The following is a 12,893-nucleotide window of genomic DNA, read 5'->3' as shown; positions in this document are numbered from 1 at the left end:
TTATCTCCCTCCCTCCCCCTCGGAGCTTCCAGAGCAGGGGCAGAACTGCCAGAAAGTTACAGGGGGAATGATAGAGCAGAGCAACTGTATCCTCCCTGAAAAAGAAAATTAAGGGGGTGTGATTAAGTGTGTGTGTGTGTGTGTGTGAGAGAGAGAGAGAGAGAGAAAGAGACAGAAAAAATGAGAACGAACAAGTTGAGCTCACATGAGAGGAAGTGCAAGACACAGAAAAGTCAGAGGGAGCTCGTAGTGTCAAGCAGTTTGACGGTGTGACTCTGTTTGTCAACGCACAGCAGGCTCGGGGCTGCAGCACCACTCCCCTGTCAAAGCAGGAGCTATCTCCTCTCCGAGCAGACCACTCTGTCCCGCAGCTGCCTCTCTGACTGACTGAACTGCTGCAGGAACTGTAGGGACCTCTCCCTGAACGTCAGCACCCAAAAAAGCGGTAAGTTTGTCTACAGCTGCATGTCTTTGCATTTCTATCTGTTTAAAATCAGCAAATGTGTGAAAAGGTGAACAAACCAGCGGTGTGTTTCAGTTTTATCTGCTAAACAGAATGTTTTGGCTGTTTTGCAGATGTTTTTTCAGGGTGTAGTAATGGTTCAACTTGACTGATACTCCTGCTGGGAAATGGTTTGGTTTAGTTCAGTTCAGTTTGGAGAAGCTTGAGTTTCTGCTGGATTCAGTGTTGCAGCTGATAGAAATTCTCTAAAAAAGAAAAAATAATGCAAGACGAACACACACACACACACGACATTGAACTTTGTTTTTCTGGTTTCATTTGTTTGGTTTTAGAAGTGTTGATTCTTAGGATGGGGAAGGGGAGAAAATTGGAAACAGAACCACCCACCCTGGAGAGCAAGTATGTCCAAAGTATTAGAGAGGCACAAAATAACAGTCTCTCTCTGCAAACAGCCGCTGAGTGAGATAAGTGCAGAGTAGTTAAGATCAAGGGATAGCAGGTCCAGTTTGGGGTTGTGACAGTCATATCTTTGCACTTTGTGTTGCTTTATGCACAAAAAGTGCTTTAGAAATAAAACTGGGTTTGATGTGATAAGATCCCCCGACTGAAAACATCATCTATTCTAAATCAAATCTTTTTCCCCAATCGAAACATTTTTACTTCATGCTTTAAAGCCCAACCCATGAAGAAATGATGAGAAAAATCCAACTTCTTGAAAAGGAGGTCTTCATTTATCCCTTGAATAAAATGTAAGAAAAATCAACAGTTTTGGGGGGGATATTTAGCATTTATTACCACGTGACGTGTCAAAATTATTATAGTGTAATCCTCTGCTTTCAGTTATTGATTAGTGCCCAGAAGGCCAGGATCAGATTGGGCTCAACAGGAATTCAAGGACAGTTTTACCACAAAGTGATGCCAAGTGTCTCTGAAGCTGCATGCATTATGATGCATTTGGCTTTACAGGTTTAACCGATTCTGTATATCAAAACTGTGCACGTGTGACAGCTTTTCACTTCTTTTCCTCCATTAGGATTTTTACATTAATATTTCAGCATTAGAAGAAAGAAGTGCAATCTCAGCTTTTGGTTGCCCAAAAACACCAGCTTTCGCTCTATTCTGACTTTATTGTGTTATAAATCAGACTTTTCCTCTTTGCTTTCTTTATAAAATAATAACTTTCATTCATTGTTTTAGAAATAATGAATGCAACCTGATGCTTTGCAGTTTGTCCTCCATACTAATAAACTGTCTTTGTTTGGTTATATAAAACATTATATAAAGACTTTTTCTTTTAAAGTACTTTGGTTTTATTATAAAGATAACTACTTGTTGCATTTTTTCTGAGACACACTGAGACCTGAAGCCACTCTGAGGACACCAAGAGGAAAACAAAGAAATAGCCTGAGTGTTGAAACTTTAGAAATAACTTCTTGAGCTTGAGGGTTTCTATTCTTGTTGTTAAGATAAATGATCACGCTTCTGGTTTGTTTGGTGTGTACAGGTCAAAGGACAGTAGGTTAGGGGACCACAATCCGCTAAATGTGGCCCTCTGGGACATGAACTCTCTCAGCGTCTCAGACCACAGCTCTGTCTACAGCTTCACTGAGGGGCATCTAAAAATGTTGTGGGTTTCCTTTTAAAATCTGAAACATTTGTCTTTCACCAAAAGATTTAAGATTAGCCATAAAAAAAGACATTATTTGTGTCTGGAATTCTGCATCAACGCATCTTTGTTTTCTTTCTGATTCTTTTCGCTCGCGCTAAAAAAATGGCACTGTGTTGAGCCAGAAGTACATCTCATTTCTTATTAAGTCTGGGCCGGTCTGCAGAAGGTTCTTCATGACAGGAGAGACTTAAAAGTGATGTCAAGTGAAGTAATGAGGAAGGCTCTCTGGAAGTCTGGGTGATTTGTTGGATGTTTTTCAGCTACCTTAGTTCCAGTTTTAGCATCTTAAAAGGCTTTTATTTGTGTCTAATTAGTAAATAATTCATTCATTTGAATATCCCCATCTTGTGGAGGAGAAGTTTTACTGCAATCATCTTAAAAAGGAGCAGCTAGTCGTCACTGTCATGGTGAAAAAGCCACATGGAGCTTAAAGATTTACTCAAACATAGCTGAAAGCTCCTGTTAGTGGAAATCTGATCCACTTCAAGGTTTTTTGCTTTCTGCTCTCCTCTCTAGATGTTATCTTAACCACCAAGTAGGAAGGAGATGATCAGAAATCTGCTTTTTGTCCCATTAGCTTTAATAGCATGAGACTTTTTCCTAAAGCAAACACTAATTTTACTGCAGCTTCAGTGAAATTGTCACCTCACAAACTCGGAATTTAACATTAAAAAAAAAAAAAAGAAAAACACACATCTTAAACCTTTCAAAGGTTTACACGTTGTTCTCGACTCTTGAATTTTTTCCACACTTGCTCATGCAGGAGTGTGAAGGCGTTGTAAAGCAACACTTTCCAGTGTCACACAGTCAGTTTCCAGAGAAACTAGGCGAGCGCCGAGCTCTGTCGCTCCCCTCTGTGGTTACACTTCTCTGTGTTGTTGGGAGTGGAAAGGCTTTAGAGGCAACCCACCGCTGTCAGGAGCCTCCAGCACCTTCTCGCTTCAAAGCCACCATGCAGCTGCTCGTACCCGTGCTTTGCTTTTTTCACTGTGCAGACTTAAAGCAACGAAAGACCAGTTCATTTTCAAACCCTGTTTTATGTATGAAATTGATTATTTTTCCTTTTTTTTAAACTATCTCTAGTAATGGAGAGATATTCAGCTTAGTTGAATTTCTTTGTCATTTCTGCATCCATATTAACAAATCACACTATTTATACTGTTAGGAGTTGTTTGTTCCTGAACCGTTTACAGTTCCCACAAAGAAAAAGGCCAGAGAAAATGTTTCTTTTCATTTGTTTAGAATAATCAGAATAAATCTATTTTAGTCAATTGTTGTGATATAAGTTGAGAATATCATAACAGTCACTTGATGTGGGTTTTACATGCCCAAACCAATTTGTAGAGATTTCTCTGGCAGGTTAATTTCCACTATTTTTAAAAGAAATTCATCATCATTACTACAAATTTACCTCTAATGGTAGACCGGGATCTTAAAGGATTAAAAAGATCTGCAGGTATGAATCTGGTGCATGAGACAGGTAAAAGACAACGAAACAATGAGGAAAGCAACTCTTCTCAGATAAAAATCCAGATTTTCACAACCACTGATGCTCCAGGGATGTGGCAGCCCAGTTAATATCCAGTTACATCTGCTTTGTATTGGTATGAAATCTAAGCTGATGATAAATATTATTTTAAAATGAACCTTAAGAGCTTCTTAATCAGAGAAGAGCAACTGAAAACTGAAAGAGGTCAGAAACAGAAAGCTGGTGGTGTTTACATAAAGCACACTGCAGGTTTTGTCTGTATTACATTGTTTGTATCTGCTTGCACATCTGTGCTGTTTTTATATCTTACCCTGAATTTGTGTCTGTATAAATATCTGCTGCAGTGCAGATTAGTGTTCGTATCGTCCACTCGATACCAGGAAATCTATCCGACTGATGACTCCACACGCTCCACAGATCCCTGTAATGTGCTGTGTCATTCCTCTTACTGACCCCACTTGTATTGTGCACGTTATCAACATAAGATACTATCAGGAACGATTATATGTCTTAATTTGCACCCCAGCTTTCTCCAGCCTCTGATCACTTTCTTTTTCTCCCTATCTTTTCCTGGACTTTTTTCTTTTCTCATTTTTTTCTGGCAATCTGCCCTGCAACTGCTGCTCCTTCCATCACCGTATTGCCTGACTGCATTCCTCTCATTCCTACCGGCTTCCTGTGACTGGAAGAAGAGTGAGCCCCACTGGCCACAAACCTCCACCTTGGAGTTCTACCCACATATGCCACATGTGTCATTCGTCCTCTTTGCTATTCTGGGAGTTTTGCAGAAAATTAAGCTGCTATGAGAGTCTAGGGGCCAGATTTTTAGGATCTTGTCAACAGCATCTTGCCCTTTTCATTGTACTGTAAAGTGTGGATGTTTAAATTAAGCTTCAAATTACCGTCCCTCTTTCTAGGGTATTGTTGATGATACATGCAAATACACAACCACACAAGTAGGCTGACATGCCCTCACACATACTCGAGCACATGCTATAAGTGGGTATTCTCATTTAGAGGCAGTCTGGTAACCGCTGAAGGGTAAACGATAGAAGAGGAGAGCTCTTCTGACATCTGAGGGTGATTTACTGGTAGAAATGTCATCAGTCGTGCAAATAAACCTTCACAGTGACCAATAAACGGGCTCACAGTCGTAGGTGTTGTCCTGGTTTTGACATGATTCATTATATGTTGATGATGGATGATGAAATTGTAATAAGTAAATACATAAGTTTTTTTTAGTTTTTTTTTTATTTACAGTATAATGTTCAAATAACCGTGTAAAATTGGTTGTTTTCTGGGCCGTAATTTCAGGAGCAATTGTTTCCAGGCGCTTTCTGCATCTGCAAATGGGGGAATAGTTGTCTGAAGAATGTGCTGTTCAAAATGGAATGTTATGAAATTCAATTTGCTTGAACGTATCTCAAATTATTCAGGCCGCAGCCGGCCCTGTGACCGTCGGATGGACTGCCAAGACTATAGGGGGAAAAAAAACAAAAAAAAACACTGTTGTTGATAGCATTTTCAATGTATTTTTCCCCCAAAAGCTCAGACCAGAGTTTTCCCCTTAGGTACACAATTTATCTTGACAATGATAAAGTTACTGTCTCCGTCAGAGAGGCAAAACCAGCCTGAGTCACATGAAACAAAATAAAACTGACCCACTTCACTGTTTAAATAGTTGTATTCACAGAGATTAGATTTATCTTTCTGGATCCAGTGAGGCTAACTTTACTTGGCACGGTGTGGATTTGGCCACAAGCAGGGGGATGACTGGGAAGATGTCGGTGTGGAGGAGGACATGTGAGAATAGAAAACAGTGTGGAAATAGATTTCCTTGGAAGTGTGTGTGTGTCTCAGTTTATACGTATGCATGCACATGTGATCTCAAACAGAACTGCCTTGTACGGTGGGTTCACATGATGGTCAGATCCCAAATTAAAAATACAATTCAGGGAAGTCATCAAAATATTAAGAAGTGGAAAGAGCTGGAACTAACTGTATAAAGGATGTCTTATATGTTCATATAGCGTCTGAGGGCTCAGCAGCAGACCCTGTTTCTCATTAAGAACATTGAAGCCTTCCTCCTGACTTAATCTATTTTCACACAATCTGTGGTTTCCCAAATCACCATATTTATATTCTTCCATCGCCTCACTTAAAAATATCCCATCTTTGCCTTGAAACTATCCCAAAGACACAGACGTTGCATTACTTCTTTGCTGCCTGAACAGCGTGATCCTTATATATAACAAGCAGACAACAGAAGCATAAATATACCATTATCACATCCTGCTTCCTGCAAATGATCTTTATTATTCTCTATATTTTGTGCATCATTAATATAAAAATAACTGTTTAGCTCTGGCAGTTTAGCACTATATCAGCATTACTACATGGACATAGATAAAATACAGTGACCATATGTCTTTGCATGTCTGATAATCACAGATTAAAAGACCTGAAAAAGGAACAGATTACTTTAGTTACTCAAAATGATTTCATCCCTTTAAACTCTCCATAATGCAGGATGACTTATGTTCATGCAGCCACATTTCTAATCATTTCTCTCCTCAAAATGCACATTAAGGCAGTTTTAATCCTGATCTCATGACTCTGTGTTTCAGTTCGAGGCTTTAATCAGTTAGATTAAAGCCTATGTGTTGCCATGGTGACTTTAGGACTATTTCCAAAGGGGTTAAATCTAAAGTTAATGCTGGTTACATACAACAACAGTGTTAAATGCACATTTCTTAATGCTTTGTTTGATTCATGTCAGTCATTTTTACAGCAGGCTATTTTTGTAGAGATGAGAGTGCGGTGTGTCATCAAAATGACTCATTGTATTGTGTTTCATTCAGAACAATCCTCTTGCAGGACCTGTATTTCAGTGTATTTGGGAGTGTAGCAAAGCATGAGCAGGCTATTTATGTGTGTTTTCCACAGGACATTAGTCTTATGACTGTAGCTAAAGGGAATTTTCCACAGATTTGAAATGTCTGAAAAAACAAAACAAAAACAAAACTGGTGTCATTCATGCACTTAATGATGCTTAAATTCCATTTACTGTCCGTGCTGGTGTTGATGTGTAATTCTGTCATTAAACTTAAACAGAAATGGAGCCACGATTAATGCTACTGGGAACATCTGCATGGCGTAACTTTATATTTTTAGAATATAAACTAATTGATTAGGTTTGCAAAGGTTTGAGACTAAAACAGAAAACAAATTACATTTTAGAACTAAAGCAAAGTTTTGTCAATGATTCAAAAGATTTTCTAATAAATATGAAGCAGCTCTTTTTTTTTAAATTTGAGAAGTTACTGGTTTAAAAATGACCCTGCTATTTATATTTTTAGATCAATAAGTCACTCTTTTGGGGACTACCCTTGGATCAAATCCAAAAAGTTGAAAAATATTCCATGTTATCCCACAAATAGCCAGTTTAAACTTAACATTATCATCACTAAGATGCCATGAATGTCTCAGTAGGTTTGTGTGTTAATGTTTCTCTTGTCAGTTTTCTTGTGGACTTTCTTGGTTCGGGTTTATGTGTCCACTGATTGAAATTATTAAGACTGGTCTCTGTCAGAGATTTTGGCATTAATCCCACCAATAAATGTAACTTAGGGATGCACAAGTCTCTACCATTCTGCAGCTTTTAGATGCATCGCTTCTCCAACACACCTGAATTCCTCTTCTGCACGTCGTGCAGCTCTGTAGAGGTCTGGAAGGAGGCTTTCATCTGATTCAGGTGTATTGGACAAGAGTTGCATCTAAAAGTTGCAGGATGGTGGATGTTAAGGACCGAAACTTGGTCTCCCCCTGTTGCAGTCGATACAGCTAAATCCACAAAAATGTTTACATTTCAAATAATACATTAAGGATTTTGGAACCAGAATATGGTTTTACTTGTGAGACACAGTTTCTTTGAAGCATAATTGGCTTCAAATATTAAAATAAAAAATGAAAAGAACTTGACCTACTCCTATTCAGTTTAATTGAACAATAAAAACGCAGGGTTTGCTGGATACATCAGGTTTTTTTTTCTCTGCCATATGTGAAACAACATCAATACTCCAAAATGTGAGTCTGTGAGTAACCGAAAAAACATAATTCACTCAAAAGTTCTTAGATTTTACACATATAACCCTTCATATAATAAAGTAATTTTATATTGGCAGAAATAGAGGCAGGCCGGAAGTCTTGCTGATGCATACTGTGCAGTAAAGCTTCATCTGGAGGAAATGTTTTACAGTAAACCCATTACAATGCATCAGAATACTTTATTTATTACATCTCTGAGCCTTTGTCAACTTGAACTTTAAATATAGCAACATACTTCCTCTTCAGCAGTTGAGTAAACGTTTTTTTTATAACAACACAGGGATTTTCTGCTGTGCATTTAACTGTTTCTGTGCCAGAAGTGACGCTAAAAGCGACCAGTAAACACACACACACACACACACACGGAGCGGAGCATCCCAGCAGCAGTAGATGGAGCCCTCACATCAGGAGCAAACAGATGAAAGTGAGACTTCCAGCTGGGTTTATTAGCAGCTTCTCCGCGAGGAAGAGGAGGAGACGGACAAACAGACAACTGCAGTCTCTGATGGTGGACGTTCATTCTCATACGACTCAGACATTATTCAGACAAACTATTTAAAGCTCTGAAGTTGGTTCTTTCACGTGCTGTCAGCGGTGCGTGCGTGCGGCGCGCCGCGCTCTTGGTTTCATTACGAACAGTCGGTCCAACTGTCCCAGTAAAGGCCAGTTTAGTAAAGAAAGGAAGAAAAGCAAAGAAATCACCGCAGATGAGGAGGATGAGCTGCTGGACCGCGGCTGCTTGGTGCGCGTGAACTTCACCTCCAGAAGGTAGGCGATGTTCGGCTCTGCGCACAAGCTGCCTCTTCCTCAGCTTGTTGGCTGTTTGTTTTTGTGAATAGGAAACTGAACGATTGTTTTAAGACGCTTTTAAATGGGATTTGACTTGAAATACTGTGGCTGCAGTAACTTAGATGTTTGTTATTCACAGCAAAATAAAGGAAAGCGCACGTGTCCACAGTGTTATTAGCAAGCGCAGACATATGCAGGACATAACTTAACTAAATGTCCAATTAAACGCTCCCTGAAGATCCCATGGGGTTAAACTGGACTAATAACTGTGTAGTTACGGTATTAAGAGCTAATTTTGAGTGTTAGTATAGATTTCCCTTCTAGATCTGTTTCTCTTCTTATTTGAAAGGTTGATTCAGTCATTATTGCCAACAAATGTTTGTCATTCTCTGCTTATATGTGACAAAGCTAATAAAAATCAAACTGTCCCACCCGAACTTTTTCAGCTGTAGCAAATGAAACACAAACTAAAAGCAGGCTTGATTCTCTCGTGTGTCCGTGTTAGCTCTCTCAGCACAGGGTGAGATCATATAGCTTTGTGCTGCTGCACAGATACAGTTACATTAGTTTCATGAGCACCATGCCAGAGGAATCAACACCACCTGCACTCCTCTGCTCTTTCATACCGCCCTTAAGCTTTTCTCTCTGACTTATTTTAAGTTCATCATTCTGTTCACCTGATGTGTGCTTGTCACTTTGTGTTAACACAGCTAAATGTCTGGTTATTCTGTGTTTTTCTCTCTCTCTCTCTCTCTCTCTCTCTGTGGTGCACAAAGACATTTTGGAGTCAATTTAAATGTCTCCTTTTCCTCATATACATCAGCTACCAGTCACACCTTGGCCTATCTAGTTGTTAGGAATGCTTTCTGTTCATATCATTCCTATCAGATAGTTGTGCTGATGAGAGTTATTAAAAGGCAGCGGCATTGTTTTGATTTACACTGAAGTTATGAAGCTGAGTTTCACTTTGTACAGTTGGTAGTTAGTGGTAGTAGTTTATTCTTAAGTAGAGAACCGCAGTTATAAAAAGGAGATGCAATGCCTCTTTCAACTCAAGATGACACAACTGTTCTTTGGTCTGAATAAAATGTTTTTTTCTCCCAAATTACCTACAGACACACAAAAAAAGCTCTTTTTCCAGCCGTGTCTTGACACTTCCATTCCTCCTTGTCTTTCACACAGTTTACTCTTATCTTAGAACGTGATACACCTTTGCGTAATCATACAAATATTTTGAAAAGTAAAATAAAAAAGAACACTCAGTAAGTCTTGAAGCATGTTATTACAGTAGAAAAGAAAACTATGGTGATCTCTTTTTCAGGCGCAGTCCTGTTGTCATCCATGTGATAAACTAGCCAGATGGTGGGTAATCGACCAGACAATAATCATGTTGTAATTGCTCCATCGCATCAATAAACCACTGGCTTCACTGTGTCAGTCCACTCTTCTGGTTTTTTTGTTTGTTTTTAGAAGCTGATGTTATAAACTGTCGCTTAATGCATACCATTTTCCATTCTGACACACATATATATATATATATATATATATATATATATATATATATATATATATATATATATATATATATATATATATATATATTTTTTATTAGCTGGTACTGTTATGTATTAATATTCCTTAAATCTAACCAGTCCATGTGATATTTTCCATCTGTGAGGCAATTAAAGGAGAGACAGGGTTGTGTTGTGTTCTTTTTTTCAGCCGATAGTAACTTAAGGGCTCATTTACGCTCCATTTGCGTACGTAAATATGTACATCTATTCAAATGTTGTCAGATATTGCCCATGTACTTGCATGCGTGCTTTAAGTCGGGAAAGATGTTTGACAGTACATCCAATAGAGGGTAGCGCGGAGTTCAGAGGTCACTTTCTTTTTTTTTTTTTTTTTTGTTTTGTCCAGCATTTAAGAAAAAAATTGATTTTTTGCCAGAGGTCACTTCCGAGTTTGATAAAAAAAAAAAAAAAAAAAACAGATGGCAAACACGACGGTGGTAAAAAGGAGATCATGGAGAAACCTAAAAGGAGGCAGTGCCTTCGAGCGTTGTATGGGGTGATTTAAAACATCACAGCTACTTCTTCACTTGTTTTTTTTTTGCTGCTAATGTTACCTATACTGCTCAACAGTGCTCCCATGTTTCCTTAGTGGTACATCTCCATTCACGCCGTTGGGAGGGACATCCACAAGCTCCCAGAAAATGTGCAAAAATTTACACAAAGTGAATACAACGGACAGACAAAAACTCTGTAATGCGTATTTATCATCGAGCATAAAGCCTTAATATGCCGAAATCTATATTCTCTGAAACACAGAAAAGGGGATTGTTTTTCCATAATAAGTACACTTTAAAGCTAACAAGTTGACTGGGTTCATTTATCACATTTTATCAGCGTTCAATAGGTAAACAGGCGGCATGCTTTGTTGTTGTTGTTGAAACATAAAGATTCATGACATTTAAATATGAAAATTTAATGACACGAAACAGGAAAAATGTGAAAAAGAGATTCAATAAGGAGTAATTTAAATTTTTTTATATACCCGTGTTCATAAAATGCTGGAACTTTAACTGAATCTTAGATAAGATATCAATCACACACAAACAGAACCAATTAAACCCCAAAATAAACCACCTGTTACTCTACATTCTTAGTCTGGTAAAATGACTACAAATGGCTGCATTGTCACACTGATCACAGTTAAATTGTGTTGTCATTTAACGTTTCATTGTAGATGAGAAGCAGATAATGTAAATGAATAAATGGAAAACACTACAATTTCACTCAGTAGATTGTTTCCTGTTTCAACTTCTCAAATTCAGGTAAACCTCAACGTTTTCATTAAAAAGCACAGGAACAACAAGAAGCGTAGCATGTAGAGTCATTAAATCATTATGCACTTTCCTTTCTGGGTATCCCTTTGTAATACACACTTGTATAAGGGACTATCAACCTTTCCACAGGACAGATAACCTTTAAAAGTCCCCAGTGTTTTCCCAGTGTGAGCCACAGCAGTGCACTGACAATAGGGACAGTGTTCTGGACCAGTCAGAGGCCCAGATCACATTTCCTGTTCCTGATTTAAGATCAACTCAGCTGACTACTGATACACTCTGCTCCACAAAAACACAGCAGAAGGACCATCACTCTGCTCTTTATCATGTGAGTGTGTGTGTGTGTGTGTGTGTGTGAGTGAGAGAGAAAGAGCAGAAAATGGGAGGTATTACAGAAATCAACAGTAACTTTATCAAAACTAACAGTTAAAGCTGGACAAGACAGTAACTTTATTCTTACTGTCTGCAGGGTGGATTTAAAACAAAGAAGTCCTTCTGTGTACACACTCTTCTTACTTATTAATAACAAGGCTATGTTACTGGAGACGGTGTGATACTGACGCAGCGGTGACTAATAGTAGGAAGTAGATGGGAGAACCTGTTTTCTCAGTCAAATCATCTTCATCGCAGGTGAGCTTTCACCTGGAAAAAAACAAGCATGTGTGCCAGTTTTTCTCTGTGTGTGTGTGTGTGGGTGTGCAGAGGCAGGATTTCATGTAGCATCTGCTGATATCAGAACAGAGAGCATGGGTGGATTTTTCTGGGTGGGTTAGGAGGGGTGCAGACCACTGGCCTGAGTCAGGCAGTGCTTGAATGATCAGTCGCAGTTCTTTTTAAAGTGCATAAAGGAAGTCAGGTGATGTTCCTGTCAGGTCAAGTCATGGCTCAAGTCTGATTTGCATAATTGAGGGCAATGTTAACATGATACTGGGTATGTGGTATATATGAATGAGGTGTGTAATTAGGTACGGATGTACTGTTTTTTGTTTTTTTTTTACCTGTTTTAAATGATAAGCACCTGCTAGCATATGAAAGCAGTTCTTTTCAGCTGTATCACATATTGTGATGATAAATTTCAGACTCGTGCCAATCTTATGACAGAACTCTCCGCCATATTTAGCTATGTTCTCCTCTGTGACCCTGTCCGACCCACAGGCAAAATAATGAAACAGTTTCAACAATCGGAAGTCTGTTTGTCTGTATGAAATCAAGCTGCAGAATCACATTAAAGAGCATGCAAACTTGTGATACGGTGAACTAGAGACTCTTTAACTCTCTCTGCCCTGCCTTGAGGACATAACGTTGAGAGAAGATTTATAAATGAGTGACCTTTGAACAACACTGGTGACTAAAGCTTGATTTGTTCTGCATTTGATCTAAGAAGAGGCCAATTCACAAGTGGTGCACTCTGTAAACATTCATACCCGCGACTGGTTTGACTGCATTACACAGCAATAATGCTGCCGGTCTACCTGCACTTATGCAACCCATGTTAAGAAATGTTGAACATTATTTACCTGGAAAAAAT

At 38.7% G+C, this 12,893-nt stretch overlaps 1 protein-coding gene across 3 annotated transcripts in view; it reads left to right on the top strand.

Moving 5' to 3' along the window:
• The first annotated feature begins 327 nt into the window (after positions 1–327).
• The window catches only part of LOC306756856 (histone deacetylase 7-like), a 40,843-nt gene continuing 28,277 nt past the window's right edge, over positions 328–12,893 (top strand). For 2 of the 3 annotated variants that reach the window (XM_079241755.1, XM_079241753.1), the window contains exon 1: positions 8,362–8,496. The gene's annotated coding sequence lies outside the window, so the exon portion shown is untranslated. Of the gene's footprint in view, positions 446–8,361; positions 8,497–12,893 lie in introns of those variants that run through there. The other variant, XM_079241754.1, reaches the window with a different exon arrangement.

The sequence above is a fragment of the Telmatherina bonti genome (genome assembly GCF_933228915.1).
Source record: "Telmatherina bonti genome assembly, chromosome: 6".
NCBI lineage: Eukaryota > Metazoa > Chordata > Actinopteri > Atheriniformes > Telmatherinidae > Telmatherina > Telmatherina bonti.
Note: the sequence above shows the minus strand (reverse complement) of the source record. Positions and strands in the feature narration are given on the sequence as shown.